Consider the following 18699-nt stretch of genomic DNA (forward strand, 5'->3'; position numbering starts at 1 on the left):
CTATTTTGAATTCACAGCTGCGTTTCACAGGAATAAATGACAAGTTCTTGAATACACCTCTGTACTGTACATTTATATTCCTTGTAATATGGAGTCCAGTTGTAGTGTCTGTTTTATAATTACTGTTTTCAACCTTTTTGCTGAAAGCAGTGAAACTAAATGCATGCACCATAAATGACAATGCTGCCCAGTTCTGAATTCCATCACAAGTACAATCAGACTAGGAATATAGATGAACAGCCACAGAGAACCGGCATGCATCCCACTCCTTAGGGGCTTCCGTACTTACATAAACCATGCCTACACTCACTAAATGGTAAAAAGTGCATATATAAAAACAGAACTGCATAGACTTCACATAATTAAAATAAATCCTCTGTAGTTCCCTCACAAAAATAGATTTTAATACAGTTCAAATATTCAGCAACTAGATGGCTGTCCAGACACACAGACAGACACACAGACAGACACACCCCTTGCTTGCAGTGAGACTGTGGACATTGCAGCAGCACTGAAACCGATAAAAGATAATACATTAAGCCCGTGCCAGATAACTTCAGGTTTGGTTTATTTTCCCATCACAGACCCCTTACACAAAGCAGCACTGAAACAGACATTCAAACATAATACATTTAGCCAACATATATATATATATATATCTATCTATATATATATATATATATATATATATATATATATATATATATATATATATATATATATTTATAGTGCTTGTACAATGCAGTCCAGTTTTAATTAATTTGAAAACATCCCTGAAAACATTGAAACAAAATACCAGCACCAATAAAGACAATACTGCCCAATTTGTAACATTTCCATCACAAGACTAGTCAAAATCATGTCTAAGAAAAACAAGCAGCCCTATACTCAAACCACTTCTCCTTGTACTCCAGTTCAAATTATATTAATATTCAGCTGTATTAAACTACCAAGTAACCAAACCAAGTAACGTGCTGAAACTAGCAATCTCTGTGATACACACACTTTTAGAAATGTTACTTATCCAAACAAAAAAAAATCTGCCTGTCAACAACTATCTACTTGTTTCAAGGGGAAAACATAATCACAGTAAGAAATGAAAAGCAAACAGGAAACAAGCTCACAATACACTGCACAATTACTGCACAGGATATGAACCACACATGATATAGACTGGCATTCTGTTTAGTTTTCAGATAAATCCTGTAATGAGCTGTTAAAATAATGTAATCCTGTCTTTAAGTAAAACGACTGTCATATGCATGTCAGTACCCCAGGCTTATATGTTATCTAGTTACGTAAGTATTCTCTGTGTGGCAACAGAAAGGCTTTCAATGTTGGCAATTCTTTAACAGTATGCTTATTGCAATGTACTTTCATTTTACAATCTCAGGTAACATTACCAGACTTACCAGATGGTCATTAAAGATTTGCTACTTAAACACAGAGCAACATGCACTTTCTGAATAATAAGCATAAATGAACAGTACTAAAACATGACAGAAACCAGAACACCCTGCAAAATCAAGGAGAGATGAGCAGCCATTCTAGTACTTGTGTCTAGCTTGGTAGGGGGGATACTATGCACATGTACACTGCCTAACTGCTCCTCGCCTTGCTTTGACACATAGAAAGTCAGTACATGGGGCAGTTGGACGCAACAAGTATGTCACAATTTGAAGTGTCTATGGCTTACTGCGATGGCCTGACACATGTCATACCTATGTACCTCAGCGCAAGAAATCAGGACAAAGCCATACATAGAAGTGGGACAAAGGCACAAATAGAAGTAGGATTATAGCTCTTATAAACTTAGAAAGATTATGAAATAGTAGGTCAAGCATTACTATGAATTTTCTAAAGGGTATGAAATCTACAACTGAAATGTCTGTCATTTTTTTCTATCTCCCGTTTCTAATGATTTGCACGAACTGTCCCAAAAAACCCCACAAGTGTATGTAAAATGGATCAAGAATGTGATTCAATAAGATAAAACAGCCACACAATACAGCTGTGAACCTGTCAAACAAGGGGCACCTTTTAATATTATATTGCTAACTTGAGCAGCTGACAAAAAAAAAAAATTGACATGCATTTGTAAAATGAAATTAATCCCTAACTGGATTAATAATTAATTGTAAACCCTCCTGTTTTTCTTCCAAAATTGCCATTTCTGGGGAGGGATTATTAAGGGAAGAGCAACATTTAGAGCCAAATTCAGGGACAGTTGAGAGTTTGGGATATGTCCAATTCTATAAAGCAATTTATTTGCATGTACCTAGCAAAATCTGGACAATTGAAAATATATGTGGGTGGACATCGAAAGAGTACTAAAATTGATGTCGTATAAACTGAGACAGTTGATCAAATAACAAGTCTTCCTTTAGCATGCATATTTCTGAAGGTTATGAAGGCTGAAACGCATGGTGTCATTTAGTGACTTTATTCTGACAAGATTTTACAGCAAACCACTAAATTTGAGGAACAATCCAGAAATAAGTAATAATTGATTCATTCTTCAAAAATCAAGACACTTGAGAGGTATAGTTCAGCCGTGGCTGTCTTGTAAGTTTGGTGCCCTGCCACCATTCACAAAATCATGGTCGAACGGAGCTTCCCGGCCTACAGCCATTCCAATGAACCATTACTTGGCTATTTCACACCAGTTACCATAAACAGTAATGTGCATACTGCTTTACTTCCGCAATGATTTGGACTTAAGTTTTATTTTGCATTGTACAGTGCAAACACTAAGATATATCTGCTAAACAAAGCAATGCAGTCTCACAGTGAGCACAGACTTATCTATCAAGTTATTACAAGTAAGAATTACAAAATATATCATTACCTAGGAATACCACTCTGAGTACCACAGGGGTCAATTTTGCAGCGTTTTGTTCCTCTTTGTCATATAAATCATAAAAGGCAACAATAAGGTAGTGTTTTAAATCTGCGGACAGCTGTAAGCTTGTTCAGATATTACCAAAAGTGAAACACAGGAATTCCAATAATGTGCAAAAACGGATGAAAATCATCAGTCTTAAATGTATTGGTATTGGCATATACCATTCTCTGTGCTACGTATTATGTCCTATTATACCACTCTCCATGCTAGGTAATATGTCCTATTATACCACTCTCCATGCTAGGTATTCTGTCATATTATACCATTCTCCATGCTAGGTATTATGTCATACTATACCATTCTCCATGCTAGGTGCTAGGTCATATTATTGCATGCCCAATGCTAGGTACTGTGTCATATTACATCATTCCCCAAGAGCCAGATAGAAAATGTTTCATGTGATTATCAAACTTCTGTACCAAATGTACATTCACCAAGAGCCTGATAGCAAATGCTTCATGTGAGTAACAAACTTCTGTACCAAATGTATACCTACTGTGACCACAGAGAGCCCTCCTTCTGATAACCATGTACCTTTCAGAATTAAATCTCCAAAAAGTAAAACATTTTTCTAAACAAATATAATAAACCCAATAGCTTTCCATTATTATCTAGCTAACAGAACACTACTCATCCTGAAATTAGTCGTGTATTTCACATTTGGCACCGAAATAGTAGTAAATAATTTAATTTGAGTTAAGAACTCTATTGTCCCCTACCAGATCACATAGCATATTTTAGAAACATTCCTCAAAAATGCTTCCAGCTTTGAACAAGTAGTAAAGACTTGTTCCTAAGATCCTATCATCTCACCTCCATGACTTCAGTGAAACTTTTGTATAGATGGCAATATCTGAAGAGGTTTCCCTTAAGAAGTCAAAGCCCTCACCCACCAAATAACCTCTGGCTTGTAGAGGTGGTAGACTGTGATTGGATATATAATAAGCGGATGTTATCCTTTGCCTCCAGGTTTTGTGGTAAGACTGTAAAAATATTATCCTGTCAGTGTTTGGTAAATTCCTGTGACTCCTTATAGAATAAAGAATGTGATGAATAGCATTTCTGGGCAAGGGAGAGCAAAATACTAGGAGTACTCTTAGGTGAGTTAACAGTTCGTGACTGAAGATGATTATTCATATTTTCAGTAAACAAATAGATAATCCTTAAAGAATCAAAATCTGTCTCATTTTATAGTCAGTACTATCTTTAGTACATTTTAAAAGTACTATCCTCAACCTTGCAGATATACCCAACAAACGTCCTGTCTGTACCCCACCCCTCACATCAACATAATACTTCTGTGACCAGGCCTTTCCTATGTACTTACTGTCCTCTCTTTTCACTGCATTCTACATCACCGACTCATTGCCCACCTACACTTCTCCAGGAATTATCTTAGACTATTGCGCCCACAATCACTTCCAAATATGTTTTTACTATACTAAGCTAGTAAAGTTTCTCAGCAGAAAGCAGTACATTTTATATATTTGCCTTATACAACACACAAATACCTGAGTCAACAAGCCTAAAGAGTATTTCCTGATCAAGTGAAAAATCAGTTCCCTTCCCCTAATCTGATCAGTAAAAAAACAGTTCCCTATACTAATATGGTATGTCCAAGGGTCAGTTTCAAGGTTACTCTCCAGTCCAGCTGGTGAATCAGGGAATTTTGAGGCAATGTTACAATTGCCTTACATACACAGACAACCCTGTCCTCCTTCCAACAAACTCTAATACATGTGAGAGATGCAGTTACACAGCCAAACTGGAGGCAGAGCTCTCTCAACCCAAGACTGGCACAGTCAGGAGGAAAAGGTAACCTCCCGCACCACAAATCCAGTCTCACACAGACCTATTGCATCTGCATACCCAACACATAAACACACAAAAACATACTCGGAGGCTCTAAATAAAAATCTGCCTAAACAGCAAAGACCTCCTAAGCAGATATCCAAGCAACAGCCACCCCTCAACAATACCCACCAATCACATATCTCACAAAATCCGTGTGCCTCACAGTCACAGCCCTTAAGGCCAAACTACACACCAAATACACTTGTTATAGGGGACTCTTGTCCTGCACACTGATGTCCCACTCACCAGACTGAAAAAGGAGAAGGTCACTGTAAGCTGCCTGTCGAGTGCCAGGATCCGCCACATAACGCAAGCACTCAGGCCACTCCAAAGCAAGTACAAGTATGACTCCGGCATTGCCCATGCTGGTGTGAATGACATGAGATGTACATCCCTGGACTACATGAAAAGAGATAGAGGAGCTCTCTGACCATGTAACCCAGGCTGGTATGACCCTGACCTTGAGTAGCATCTTGCCCTCACCAAGAATGATGCAAAAGTATAAAGACAAAATGATCAGTTTCAACAATTGGCTAAAGTATTGGTGTTATTCAAAGGAGATCCAGTGTCTGTGAGCCTGGGATGACATGCTCGACAAGCCACGTTGGTTTGCTAGGGACGGCTTGCACCTGTCACCCTTAGGCTGCCATATACTGGCCAAGGCTCTTGCCACCCCCATAGGCTCAAAGGACAAACCCACCTCCATAGAGTACCCAAGGATAAAAAAACTAAAGGTAATGCTACTCAATGCCAGTAGTCTAAACCTCAAGATGCACGCACTCGAGGCTCTCCTAAACATGTAGAAAATTGATGTCTGTGCAGTAACAGAAACATGGTTCAAGGCTCCTGAGAGCACCCCAGCACTGCCAGGTTATAACTCATACCATGCGTTTGGCCCCAGACCAAACCACAAAAGGAGGGGGAGTATCTATATTCAAAGATAACTACACCTCCAGGTTGGTGGCACTGCACGAAGCATCGGAAACCATCCATGTGCAACTAACAGCATGCAAAACTGCAGTTCAGTTTGTAGCCTGCTACAGAACACCCACCCTGTTACAGGAACCCCACTTGGCATTCCTGAGAACACTGGAGAATATGAAGGTCTCTCCAAACACTATGTTATTGGGTGACTTCAAATACCCAAACATTGACTGGGAAAACTACTGTAGCCCAAACACCCTCGCACAACGGTTCCTTTAATTTATAAACTCTGACGCAATGGAACAACTGGTCACCACTCCCACAAGAGGGAACATATTGGATCTGGTCATCACCAACATGGGGACTCTATGTTGCACACCAGAGGTAAACCCCTCATTGGTAAGATCAGACCATAACAAAATTTCCCTGGACATCCATATCCCGTATCCACCCACAGCCAAGGAAATCACTGTAAAGAATTTCTCAAAAGCCAACTTTGCACTTCTCAAGAGGTGGAATCCTTAAAAGCCCCTTGGACAAAGGATAATACAGCCCATCCATGCTATAGAAAAAAACATTAACAGATTATAAAGGGTATAAAGGGTATAAAATAGAATATACCCTCCAAAAAATTAATACTTATCAATATGGCATACAACAATTAACAAAGAGACCTCAAAGACTGCATCAGTCTTAAAACATACCACCAATGAAGTTATCCCCTAAACAAGGAAATGGACTTTATTCTAGAGGAGTTCAGCAGGTACTCCAGTGACCACAATATGCCCCAGCAAAGTACTGCATCTGGCCTTCAACATGAATCCATTCTCTTTTTGTTGTTGCTTAAGTTATTCAACCCAAAGCTGCCGAGATGTTGAAATCATTATAAATGGGTCAGGGAAAAAAAGCCCCTGAGATGCTGAAGTCATTATAAATGGGTCAGGGAAAAAAAAAAACAGACTTTATTTTCCAAAACTTCTTCTTGCTCCAAGCATTACACTAGCAGCAGCTGGAGTGGAGTAGACAGCGTTTCCATTGATTCATTATAGTGTTCTCCTCATTGGCTCTTACATGCCAGTTTGTGAAGGAGTTTGTGAGTTAGGGTAGTGTAGTAAAATAAATAATGGGCAATGGCTATCTTTAAAAACTGAATGGAAGGATTGTTCTTTTGAACTGCTGGAGGAATTAGCTTGTTACATTTCATAGTGAACCATGGTTAGTGTCACTATCATGTTCAGGTAAAATAGCTTTCCCTTTTTTGCCCTACCAGCAATAAATAAATAAATAAATAAATAAACAAGTATTGCTACATCCTTGTCTTTGACAAATTCAGTAAAGGCATCACTGACAAACACTGATTGCTTCTTTCTGCACTTTAATGTTGCTGCAGGAAAGCTAAGTGCACTTTTGTACCTTTCTCCTGACCCCTTTACTATGCTGTGTGATGAGAAGCTCATAGTAGTACAGATGTACTTTATTGCAAAGTAACTGAAGATAACATCTGTTATAAAGAATACAAAAGAAGTGGTGGCACTAACCATCTAGCTGAGTTTAATAATTCATTTAAGATGCACACAGTAATCGCTTTTTGTCTAAGGATTAAATTGCTAACTCTCTGTGATTTCTACATTACTACAGCTCACTGACACTGTGAAGGGCAAAGGTTCACTTGATTTCTTTCCTCTTTTCCAGTATATCCATGGCCGACATGAAAGCAGCCATGACTGTAGTCAGCTTCCAGAATTCAGAATGAATTATGGAATACTTGCAAGAGCATTTCTTTGAGAAAAGTGAGAACCAGAGTTGTTTACTTATTTTTAGGAGCTTTTTTACCATTACTTAAGCCAATTGTGACTTTCAGTGGTTTATAAAATTCCTAATTCAACTTACTCAGTAATGGCAGTTACAAAGATTTGTATAAGCCTCTACTTCTTGGATGCAGTGACTTTAGTAAAGCTTCTCACTCACACTGACTTCAGTAATCACTGAAAGGAGTTTGACAAAGACTTTTACAGACTTGTCCTTCTTGCTCATTACTGGGGCCACTTCTATTTTTCATCCTTATAAAGAGCAGTAATTATGACCTGAATGACTTTTCTCATCTCAATCACTAAAATGGAATATGTACTACCCCATTCCACCAAAAACTGAGCTTAAGATATTCCGCTTTTGCATTCACTGGGTGGGGGTGGGGTGGGGTGGGGCATGAGGTTATCTAAACTAATTTGCTCGCAATCTACTTCACATAAAAAACACAATGCATCAAGTTTTATGTAAAATATTCACTTACAAGCTGCACTACATTTCTAGGGCGAATTACACATTAAGCGCTGCTAAATCCACATCAGTTAATCGCAAGTGCCTACAAAACTAGACGCCCGGTACCTTGATCAACACGATGCTCTTATTACTATTCTGTAGAAGCAGCCTGCTGTATAACTGTTTGCAAAGTCTTTAAAAGTGATTGTACAATAGCACAAGCTACCCAAGAATAACAGCTTCCACAGAATTGGTTGCCATCGCGATCTATACACACACACAGTACAGAGCCAACTGAACTAATGATCTGCGCACAATGCAGAACATTTACAAACAAAACTGAACACAACAATTAAAAACCAGCTAAAATGCTTAACTATTAAAAATTAAAAGCACGTGCCACCCGTACAAACACTAACGCTACTAATGTGCACTTTAAAAACAGAGAAATAAATATCAGGGCTACGAACGCATGGACAGTAAAATTACCTTTTCTTACACTAAATAGACTTACCTTACCTAGGAATTAGCAAAACACTGGTGAAGATGCAAGCAGTACAAACTGTTAGGAATTCCTTCGCACGAAATGGAGCCGACAGGATTCACCTCGACCGAAAAGAAGTTTCACACACCAGCTAATGCATTTTATTAGGGCAATAGTGGGCTGGGCAAGGCAGAGATGACATCACAATGTGGGAGGATCACGGGGGCTTCAATACAGCATTTAAATTAGGCAGTGTTCACGTCACTTTGGGGGAGGAAATGTCCCTGGATTTACAAGAAGAGCTATGGCAGATGTGACATCACTATTTAAGAGACGGCTAGACTGTTTTCATTTTGGTTTTAAATAGGGAAGTGAAATAGTACGTAAAGTTAGGAAGCCTAAGCTATAAAACACTTTTGACGATTTTATTTTAAAGCTGCAGTTATTTTTTTTTTTGGCTGTAGCACATAACGGGGACTTAAGGAGACAGCAGGTAGAGCTTTTTAATTTGATATCCCGTTGTTTTCCTTTAAAGCTTTGTGGTCGGACAGATGTGAGATCTCTGATTCTATGATACTTTTTAATGCACCATTGCCAAGGTATGTTCCACTGAATCAAATAAACCTCCTTTGGACTCTACTTGCTATAGCAAGAAAAAACATTACTAGAAATTGGAAATGTAAAAATAACCTCTCATTTAAGGAATTTATATCTTTTAATAAGATTATTTGTAGCAGGGAATTACAAACAGCTATGTTACACTCCTCAAACATGACTCATAAACGAATTGCCTGGATAAAGCTTAAAAAACTATTAGACAAAATGTAATGTTATTGAAGATTTGGTATCTATTTTGGACTTTGTATATAGTTTTTGTTAAAATTTGATATTACATTGTTTTTTCTTTTTAAAAATTGTAATTATACTATTGAAAATCAATAAAAAAAAATATGAAAAAAAAAAAAAAGAAAGTCTAGTCCCCAAGTTCTTATGCGTTGGAAAGAGGCTTTTATTGTTTATTGGCTTAAAAGAAGTACTGCCAGTGTGAAGCCTTTAACTCTAGGTCTGTCTCTACAGAAATCCCTTATCAAACATCTTAGAAAGGGTAATTAATTCCCAACTGATGACTTATCTTCGTACAAGCATTATCTCACATTAGCAACATGGGTGCTTGAAAAAGATGTGCCATTAATGTGGCCTAATTCTAGCTGATGATTTTATCAGAAAAGGCCTTAACAATGGAAAGTCAGTGCAGCAATTTTCCCCGCCTTGATCAAACCTTTGGTACTATTCTCAGTGACACACTCATCAACAGGCTCAGTAGAACCGATCTGATTCCAGCATACTGCATTGGTTTAGTAATTACATGAAGGGTAGAAAATACAGATTAATCTGGAAAATGTGTTCTGACCCCTATCACCTCCTCATGGGCATTCCTTAAATTTATATGTTAGCACCCCATTATTTTCAGTATACGTAAACCATATCTCTCAACATATTTACACTAGAATTCTGGATAAAGGCAAAAATAAATGGGGAGATCAAGTCCCAAAACCAGAGACTGATTTTGAATATTTTTCTTATAAACCTAAAATGTCGACAGAAGGGTGTGTGGTAAAGATGATGAACTGTTAACAGCAAGAAGAATCTTAAATTTATCTACAACGTGATTTTTTTACTTTAGAAGCATTGTAATCTTCTTAGACTTGAAGGGAAATAACTTAAGAAGCTACTGTAAAAGAATGTGTAAAACAATTTATCTTATTTTATATTTTTCTTGTCAAAATTATACAGAAAGACTCACTTCTGTTCATTCAAAAATGAGCCATCTGAAATCAGATTCACAAGAGCTAGCAATTAGAAAAGAACTACAGTCTTTGCTTAAACCATTCAAGACCTTGCATGAAAAATAGATTGGCTAGATACATAAAATGGATACAGTTAAAGAAGAATGCAGCAAACAAATTGAAATGTTAAATAAAATACTAAAAACAACAGAAAACTCAGATGCTCGGAATGGAGGAAGCACTAAATTATGTTATATTTCAGGGCAATATCAAATAAATTAGTGATTGTTTAACATATGTTTTAACCAGCTTGATCATAATTGTGTGATTCGCCACTATTTAATTTAATTTTTTTTAATTTTAGCAGGAACAACAACATAATTGAACCAAAAGGTACAGGACGGCACAACGACTCCTCAGCTTGAACAGGTCACAATTTATTAATTAACGAAACAACACAATGTCCAGAACAAACTCTATATGTCACAAAAGTTAAGCGCTTTCATCTGTCCGATGCAGACTTCCTCAGAACTGCCATATTTAGTTCTGTATCACTTTTATACTCAATTTTGGCGCCAAAACTTTTTGAAATTTTAAAGTGATCCCTCATAATACAACAACTATTACAAACAGCTAATATGTATATATGTCTCTCTTTCTATATGTCTACTTAGGGCATTCTTTTTGTCTTTTTTCTTTATACAGTACATGTGGTCATATATACGACATCTTAACTGTCTTTCCGTTTTCCCAATGTAGAACGCGGAACATGCCTCACAAGTAGCTATATATATCACAAATTTCGTATTGCAGTTTCCTGCCCTTCCTTTAATATATGTTCCATTAAAGTAGACATATAGCACAAAATGGGGATACACATAGATTCAAATTTACTATTATAGACCAGGTGGAGATGACAGCAAGGGGTGGTAATGTGAAGGCTATGTTAGCCAAGAAAGAGAGTAAATGTCAAATATTTACTGACGCTCTTAGGTCTCCAGGTATTAATGATCATGTAAGCATAAAACCATTTTTAAGCCTGGCATAGAGACATTTACAAACATATGTACATACACAACGTGTTGAGTAATATTGATCATATATTATTGTATAATTATTGTACATTTAATGTCAAAGTTTATGAACTGATTTTAACTGTAGTTTATATGACAAGTTAGAGTGTATGTGACAAGTAATCAATTTACTGCACATTATTGCATATACATTTTTTAGCAGAAGTATGGTTTTATAATTAGAATTTTAAGTGTTAGTACAGCGCTACTCATTATTTAATTTAATTTATTCAATTCATTTATTATGCATTTTATATATACATATATACATATTAGCTGTTTGTAATAGTTGTATTATGAGGGATCACTTTAAAATTTCAAAAAGTTTTGGCGCCAAAATTGAGTATAAAAGTGATACGGAATTAAATATGGCAGTTCTGAGGAAGTCTGCATCGGACAGATGAAAGCGCTTAACTTTTGTGACATATAGAGTTTGTTCTGGACATTGTGTTGTTTCATTAATTAATAAATTGTGACCTGTTCAAGCTGAGGAGTCGTTGTGCCGTCCTGTACCTTTTGGTTCAATTTTTTTTAATTTTAGGAAGAATATTACTACATTTTAATGCTATTTATACACAATGTATACATTTGAATCTCCAGTTTGCCTATAGCCTTTATTAGAAACTGTTAATTCAGTTTTTTAATATTAAAAAGTTATTCAAAAATAACTTGTGGATTGAATGCTGATTCTCATGTTGCTTGTTACAAGTCTTGTGATCGTTGGAAGTCATATCAAGCATTTGATTAGTTTTCTACTGTTAGTTCTAATGAAGTCCTTTGTAGGACAAAAGCACTAAGCTAAGTGTTGTACAGTAAGGTACTTTTTAACTTTGTTGAATGTCTTACTCTTGTTCAGGACTGTTGTCCTCTGTGTTTATATTTGGTCCTCTGTGTTTATATTTGCTTTTTTAGTTTTTCTAATATAGAAGGAGTCTTCTTTTGTTTTGTTTGGTTCTGTCTCATTGTGGTTGTGACTCCCAGACTATTCCAGACCTTGGTGTCACTCTTTTTGCCAATCAACAGATGTATTCAGGCAGAGATGGTCACTACTCAGTCTATGTCAGAGATGGTGAATGTTCTGCATGGCCTACATGAGAACCAGCAACCACAGTATGGCCTGTTGGACATCCTGAAATGCATGCAGATTGACTACTGTATAGGGTCCTTCAGAAAACACACTCAGTAATGGCAGTGGTGGCCAACTGGCAGCCATTGGTGCATCCGTGTGGATGCAGAGAATGGTTGCTGAAGCCACATTATCACATGCCAGGCTACATAGGCAGCACATGGCATTCTGGAGATGGCATCACTGTTTTAGAACTTAATTATGCTATCACAGTAGGAGACAAACTGTCACCAGTACATAAAGCTGTATAATATCCAGCATATATAAACAAAATAATAGTGACATATAAATGAAGGCCACATGACAGAAGTGATTTTACATGAAAGCAGCTAGGATACATGAAAAACATCACTTTAAGCAATATTTGTTTCCTGCAGGTTCAGTGAATGTAGCCACAGTAGTGAGCATATAATTAGAATCATGATTAAATATGATGAATTATGTAGCAAAGTATCAAATGAGTACAATAAAAGTAAAAGTAGAAGTGGAACAAGAAATGCATCTACAATGAGAAATGTGTAGGAATAAGGCAAGGAAATATTAATTTGGAAATTCAATCTTTTACACATGGCTAGCATGTGGACAGATTATGTAATGACATAAAGAATCTTACTAGTAAAAGGCTTTTTAAAAATATGAGTTCAGCATCATTGCATAACCCAAAACAATTGTTCTAGATGGTTAGGTAACATTTAATTGTTTATAAATCTACTTATTTTGCAGATTTCCTTGTGTCAATGGCTAGTGCTTGAAAACACGGAATTGGTGTTCAGTAATAACTTTTTGTTTTTTCAGGGAGCATATTATAAGCAGATTGGGGGATAGCTATGGGGGCCTTTTGTGCCCCCATTTTTGCCAGTATGGTTCTTCTATACTGGGAGCAGCCTTTTCTCTTCACCTCACCCTTTTACAAGCACATCTTATTTCCATTACCTGGATGATATTTTTATTGTATGGAAGGGACCGAAGGCAATTATTGCCCCCTTTTTGGATTTTATTAATCACACTACCGATTTTTTGGAATTTACATCCTGTGCGACGGATAATGATGTTCACTTTTTGGATATGCAGATTAGGAAAGACCTTAGATATAATAGGTATGTCTCCTCTATATATCATAAAAAATATTTCTTCAATTCTTATCTCCACTTTAAGAGTGAACACCCGTATTCCCAGAAAAGGAACATCATCAAGGGCCAAACGGTCAGGGCAGTACGCTGACTACACTCAAGGAAGAATTGATTTCCGAACTTGAGTATATAGTCAAACTTTTTGTCAAGCGTGGGTACCCTCAACCTTTGTTTTTTTTCCTTGACTGACAAGATTTTACAAGACTGGGGAACTAGATACCTGCCCATTTTGTCCCTTGATAACGGCGGGGGGGGGGGGGAAGTCCTGATATTATCGGGTTACCTAATACACAGATGGAAATAAGGGATACCAACGTACCCCCCTGTAAAGGCATTTATTTTGTGATGGCTTTCCATCGGGACACATATCTTATGAAAAAAATCATACAGACTTATTGGGACATTTTTGCTAGTATACCCAACAGCCTCGATGTGTTTTCTGGGAAACTGAAATATAGTTTGAGAAGGGGACGGAATTTCAAAAATATTTTTGAAAGTTGTAAATCTGATTTAACCCCTAGACTAAGGACAGGGACACACAAATGTGGAAGGTACCCCCAGTGCCCTTATGTAGCCAATGTGGATGAAATGCATGTTGGGGGTCCTATTGGACTATTAAAGGGCAAGGGATACTTCAACTGTTACTCTAAAGGGGAAGTATACCTGGCCTATTGCTCCTCATGTATTGCATTTTATGTTGGCAAAACAGGGAGAACCTTAAGGCAGAGAATTTATGAACAGCTGTATGAGATATCAAGGAGAAAGGAAACTAACGCATTATTTAAACACATTTTGGTGTGTGAGGGTTATTCCTTTAAATTTTGGGTGCTATAGCAGGTAAAACATTTTGAAAGAGGGGGAGACTGGGAAACAAGTCTGGAGTATTGTGAATTACTGTGGCAACTATAGTTTGGTGCCTGCCCAGCCCCTGGTTTAAATGAACATTACTCTATTTTACCAGCTCTGAAGAAAAGACCTTTAAAATAGAATAAAGCTATTATATGCTGTGTTTTACTGTTTCCATGTTAATGACTTTTTATGTTGGGTATATCTATATTCCATGTTATATTATTTTATATATATATATATATATATATATATATATATATATATATATATATACATACATACACACAGGTATTTTGTATTTTTATATTTGTGGCATAACTGTTGCTATACTTTTAACACACCTTTTTACAAGTCGGTTGACTGGATTTTGACGAATGGAGAATTGTTACTCTTAATTAGCTTGACTATTCAAGGATTGATTAATTAGTGCTGTGTTATTCTGAAGAAGTTCCCTTGAGGAATGAAAGTGCGAAATCTGTTGGTGTATTGGATATATTAAAGGATTCATTTTATATTACCTCTGCAGTCTGGTGATTTTTGGACTTTCTTGGCAACCAGTGTGCCTGACTATTTTCCTAAAAATTTAAAAAGTTCCCCATATCTATATCATATTTATTCATAATGAAATCTGTAGTATCTAATTGGTCTCCATTTATCATCTAATACCAAAATAAATCAAATTTTGAGTTTTTAACTCTAGCACTTTGGGGAAATATAAAGTATTATTGCATTTTGCAGTAAAGGCTATACGAAATATTGTGAAAATTTAGGCTTTCAAGTTAGGATGTTTAAAAATACAATTTCTAAATGTAACTAAAATAGTATTAATATATTTTGAGTCAGATAGGATAGTTTATTAATATTTCTAGTAAAGTATTCCTCTAATAACCATTTGAAATTATTTCCTGAAAAATGAGCATGTTGCCTAGTTATATTAGTATTACCCTTTATTCAGATATTTTCATGAAGTTTTTCCCTTTGGCTGAATAATTAGAATTTAAACACAATGTTTTATTTTTGATGTCAGAGGATAACACATATAATTCTATATCTAGAAATCCTACTAAACCATATGTGATGATGTGAGGTAGTACCAGCTATGCCAGGAGGAGTTGGGCAGTGTCTGTGTAACATATGTCAGCATAGCTAGCTGGAGTTTTTGTAAAGAATTTTATGTCATTTGTATATCAAACTGATTTGTACTAATGCTTGTGTTAAGAATGTATTTGTAAAGCTGCTTGTGTTAAAAATGCATCAACCTGGGTCCCGCTGGACAGAAAAGAAATATTCATGTATGCCAGGCTGTATTGTGGTAACTGCTGAATGTATACACATATATATATATATATATATATATATATATATATATATATATATATATATATATATATGTTAACAGAGGATGCTGGAAGGGAAGGGGTTAAGTTCAGCCCAGCTTACCTTAGGAAAAATAGTTTGAAATTAAATGACTTGGTATAAGCCATAAAGATTGTATCTCACGGATCTGAATGCAGCCAGAGATGCAATGTCTGTGAAAAAAAATACTAGGATTTTTACTATATTGTTCTTAGTGGTGAACTACTTGCTACCCTGGAAGGGTGGAAATGTTGAAATGGTTTTATAGTTTCCATGAGCTGTAACACATCTTAGCAAATCTTTATGTGTGTGTACTGTGACATATATGTGCAAGAACCTAGCTCAGCTTCTAGTAAAGGGGGTAGTGTGGGAACCACAAAGTCAGGTGACCAGATGTGATGTCATTCTGTAATCCAGTACCAAAATGATGCTTTAATACTAGATGAGGCAGAAGCCTAATGGCAGTCTGTTTGTGATCACCGACATCACCTTGCCTTGCTCTATTAAGTATGTAGGAAACAGTAATTCTTTAGATCAGTCAGGAAAATATAGTGATACTAGTTAAGTATTGTTTTTCTGTATCTGTGTGAATCTTTCCATCAGTGTTATTTTTAATATTTCCTGTGATTAAAACTCATGTTTATTGCAAATAGGTATTCAGTATTTTCATGTTATTTTATTATTTATTATTAAATGTATTTAAACTTTTCATTGTGGCGGTCATTTTAGAAAATAGTTTAATATTTGAGAGTAGTTATATTTATTTGGTGACACTGTGGCTGCTCTTGAAAGTCTTGCTGTTTGGTCAACATTACCATTGATATTAGTATTAATCTCACTCAGTATAATTGAATATCCTGTTAAGAGTCTTAGAGTAGCTGCCTGGTGGCAGTGGAACTAGCTTATAGCCTAGGCAGAGGTGGTAGAGTGGGTAATCTGTGCCAGCCTTTCCCAGGTGTGTGGGTATGTGTGAAAATCAAATCTCAAAGAGAGTGTGTGTCAGCTAGTGGGATCAGGGATACTTATTTGGGGCCTGGAGAGAGAGAGAGAGAGAGAAAGAGAGTCTAGCCCCAGGACTGGAGTGTGATCCCTGTGTGCTCTTAAGGGAAATTATGCTTGGTGCAGAGAGCTGCATCTGAAAATACTGTGTGTGTCTATTTCTCTCAAAGTGAACGTTTCCCCCATTGGTATCCGCGTGAGGATTGAGGCTCCTTGATCACTGGCCCAGAGAAGGGACATCACATATTGATGAGCAGTGGTGTGAATATTAATTGAACTTCTGTAGCCTGTAGGCAGTTGTCATTAAAGGTGTGTATACTCTCACAGCCACAAGATAAACATACAGAGTTTCATTTTCACAACAGTTTTATTTATTTTCGTCACACCATGTGTACAGTCTCTCATATCTTGGTTTATTAGGAAACCAGAAAATTGTTCAATGTAGACTTTTTAAGCTGTTTAATAAAGTCTTTGAGAGGAAAATAATACTTTATGTGATAATACTCAATTATTAGTAATACATTCTTTTAAATCCAGTTGCAAACATTTTTACTTTGTGAGTTTGCACTCTAATGTTTTTTACTGAATATCAAAATGGAGGTGCCTTGCTTCTTCCCAGTACAGGAAGTGGATCATTATAGAAAATAACAGCATACATTAGTGAAGGACAAGTAAATTACAACAATTTTTGTTTAGATAAAACTAGAGCCAATGATACAAGCAAAAGAGGTGCAGTAACAAAGACAACAGTACATACCAGAGAAGGGCAAGTAAATGCTGGCAATTTTCATTTAGAAGGATCTAGAATCTATGATATTCTTGACTTAAGCAAATGGCTTGGCGAAAGTCCATCACTGAAGCACTCAAATATACCTGCAGATGTTTGATATTCAGTCAAATTTCAGTGTTCAAATGAAATAATTGGCATTCTGGGTGAGACACCATGCTTTATAAAAGATGGATGAATAGGATGAATATCATGGAAAAAATGGCAACAAAAGTGGAAGTGTGACAGCTCATAAGAATGCTGGAAAAGGTATGTTAAAATGTGGGGAATGTTCACAATTTAAATGGCCCTTATAAGCCTAGCCAAGTACAATCCCTGTTCCCAAGAATATCAAGGTATTAAGCAGAACTAAGTCAACAACTACTGCCCCTGTCCAAGAGGGACACAGGCGAAACTCCCTTGGTGAATTTGTGGTTTCCCATCCAGTCATCCAAATTATGCTTAAATAAGGTCAGCAAGTTGCTCTGCTTCACCTGAATTGTAAGTTTGTTCCATGGGAAAGATAAACTCTATGAGACATATCTGTCTCTCCAGCAAGTTCTGTTGATATTACATACTATGTTGATTTCCCTAGAGCAAGTGCATCATATGCCATTTGATTTACAAATGTACAGTATTTCCATTAGATCAGGCTCTGAGATTGTTTTATATGTAAGGGAGAGGTCACCTCTGAGTAGTCTGTAAGGCACAGTGTATAGTGATAGTGATTTTAGTTTGCCAATGTGTGACATATGATGAAGACCCTGAATCTTCTTTGTAAGAAACTTTTGAGGTCTTTCCAGTTTCTGCAGGTGCCTGGTAAGGTACACACCAAAGGTAGCATTGAACTCTATTATTGGCCTGATGAGTGAGGAGTACAGGGGTGCTATAACCTCTTTTGTTCTGGAAGCAATGCCCTTACTTATGAGGTGGGCAATGTAGAAGCCTTTCTTACTACTGTGAAGACATGGTGATCAAAGGAAATGTTGCTGTCAACCAGTGTGCCCAAAGCTCTCACCATTGATTGAGTGCTTAAGGTGTTGTTGTTATTAATGTGGTAATCTGCAGGGACATTGCCCTTGCTGAACGGGATGATAATGCATTTTTTGCATTGAGTTTTAGCTCGTGACTTTGGCACCAGTTATTTATCTGTGCGAGTCTCTCTTGTAGGATGTTGACATCATTTG

General features: G+C 36.7%; 1 protein-coding gene across 2 annotated transcripts in view; it reads right to left on the reverse strand.

Moving 5' to 3' along the window:
- OSMR (oncostatin M receptor) overlaps nt 1–18699 on the reverse strand; it is a 1030877-nt gene that overhangs the window by 351961 nt on the left and 660217 nt on the right. The gene's annotated exons all lie outside the window — the stretch shown is intronic.

This window comes from Protopterus annectens, chromosome 1.part0 (genome assembly GCF_019279795.1).
Source record: "Protopterus annectens isolate FY-2018-M chromosome 1.part0, PAN1.0, whole genome shotgun sequence".
In the NCBI taxonomy this organism is placed as follows: domain Eukaryota; kingdom Metazoa; phylum Chordata; order Ceratodontiformes; family Protopteridae; genus Protopterus; species Protopterus annectens.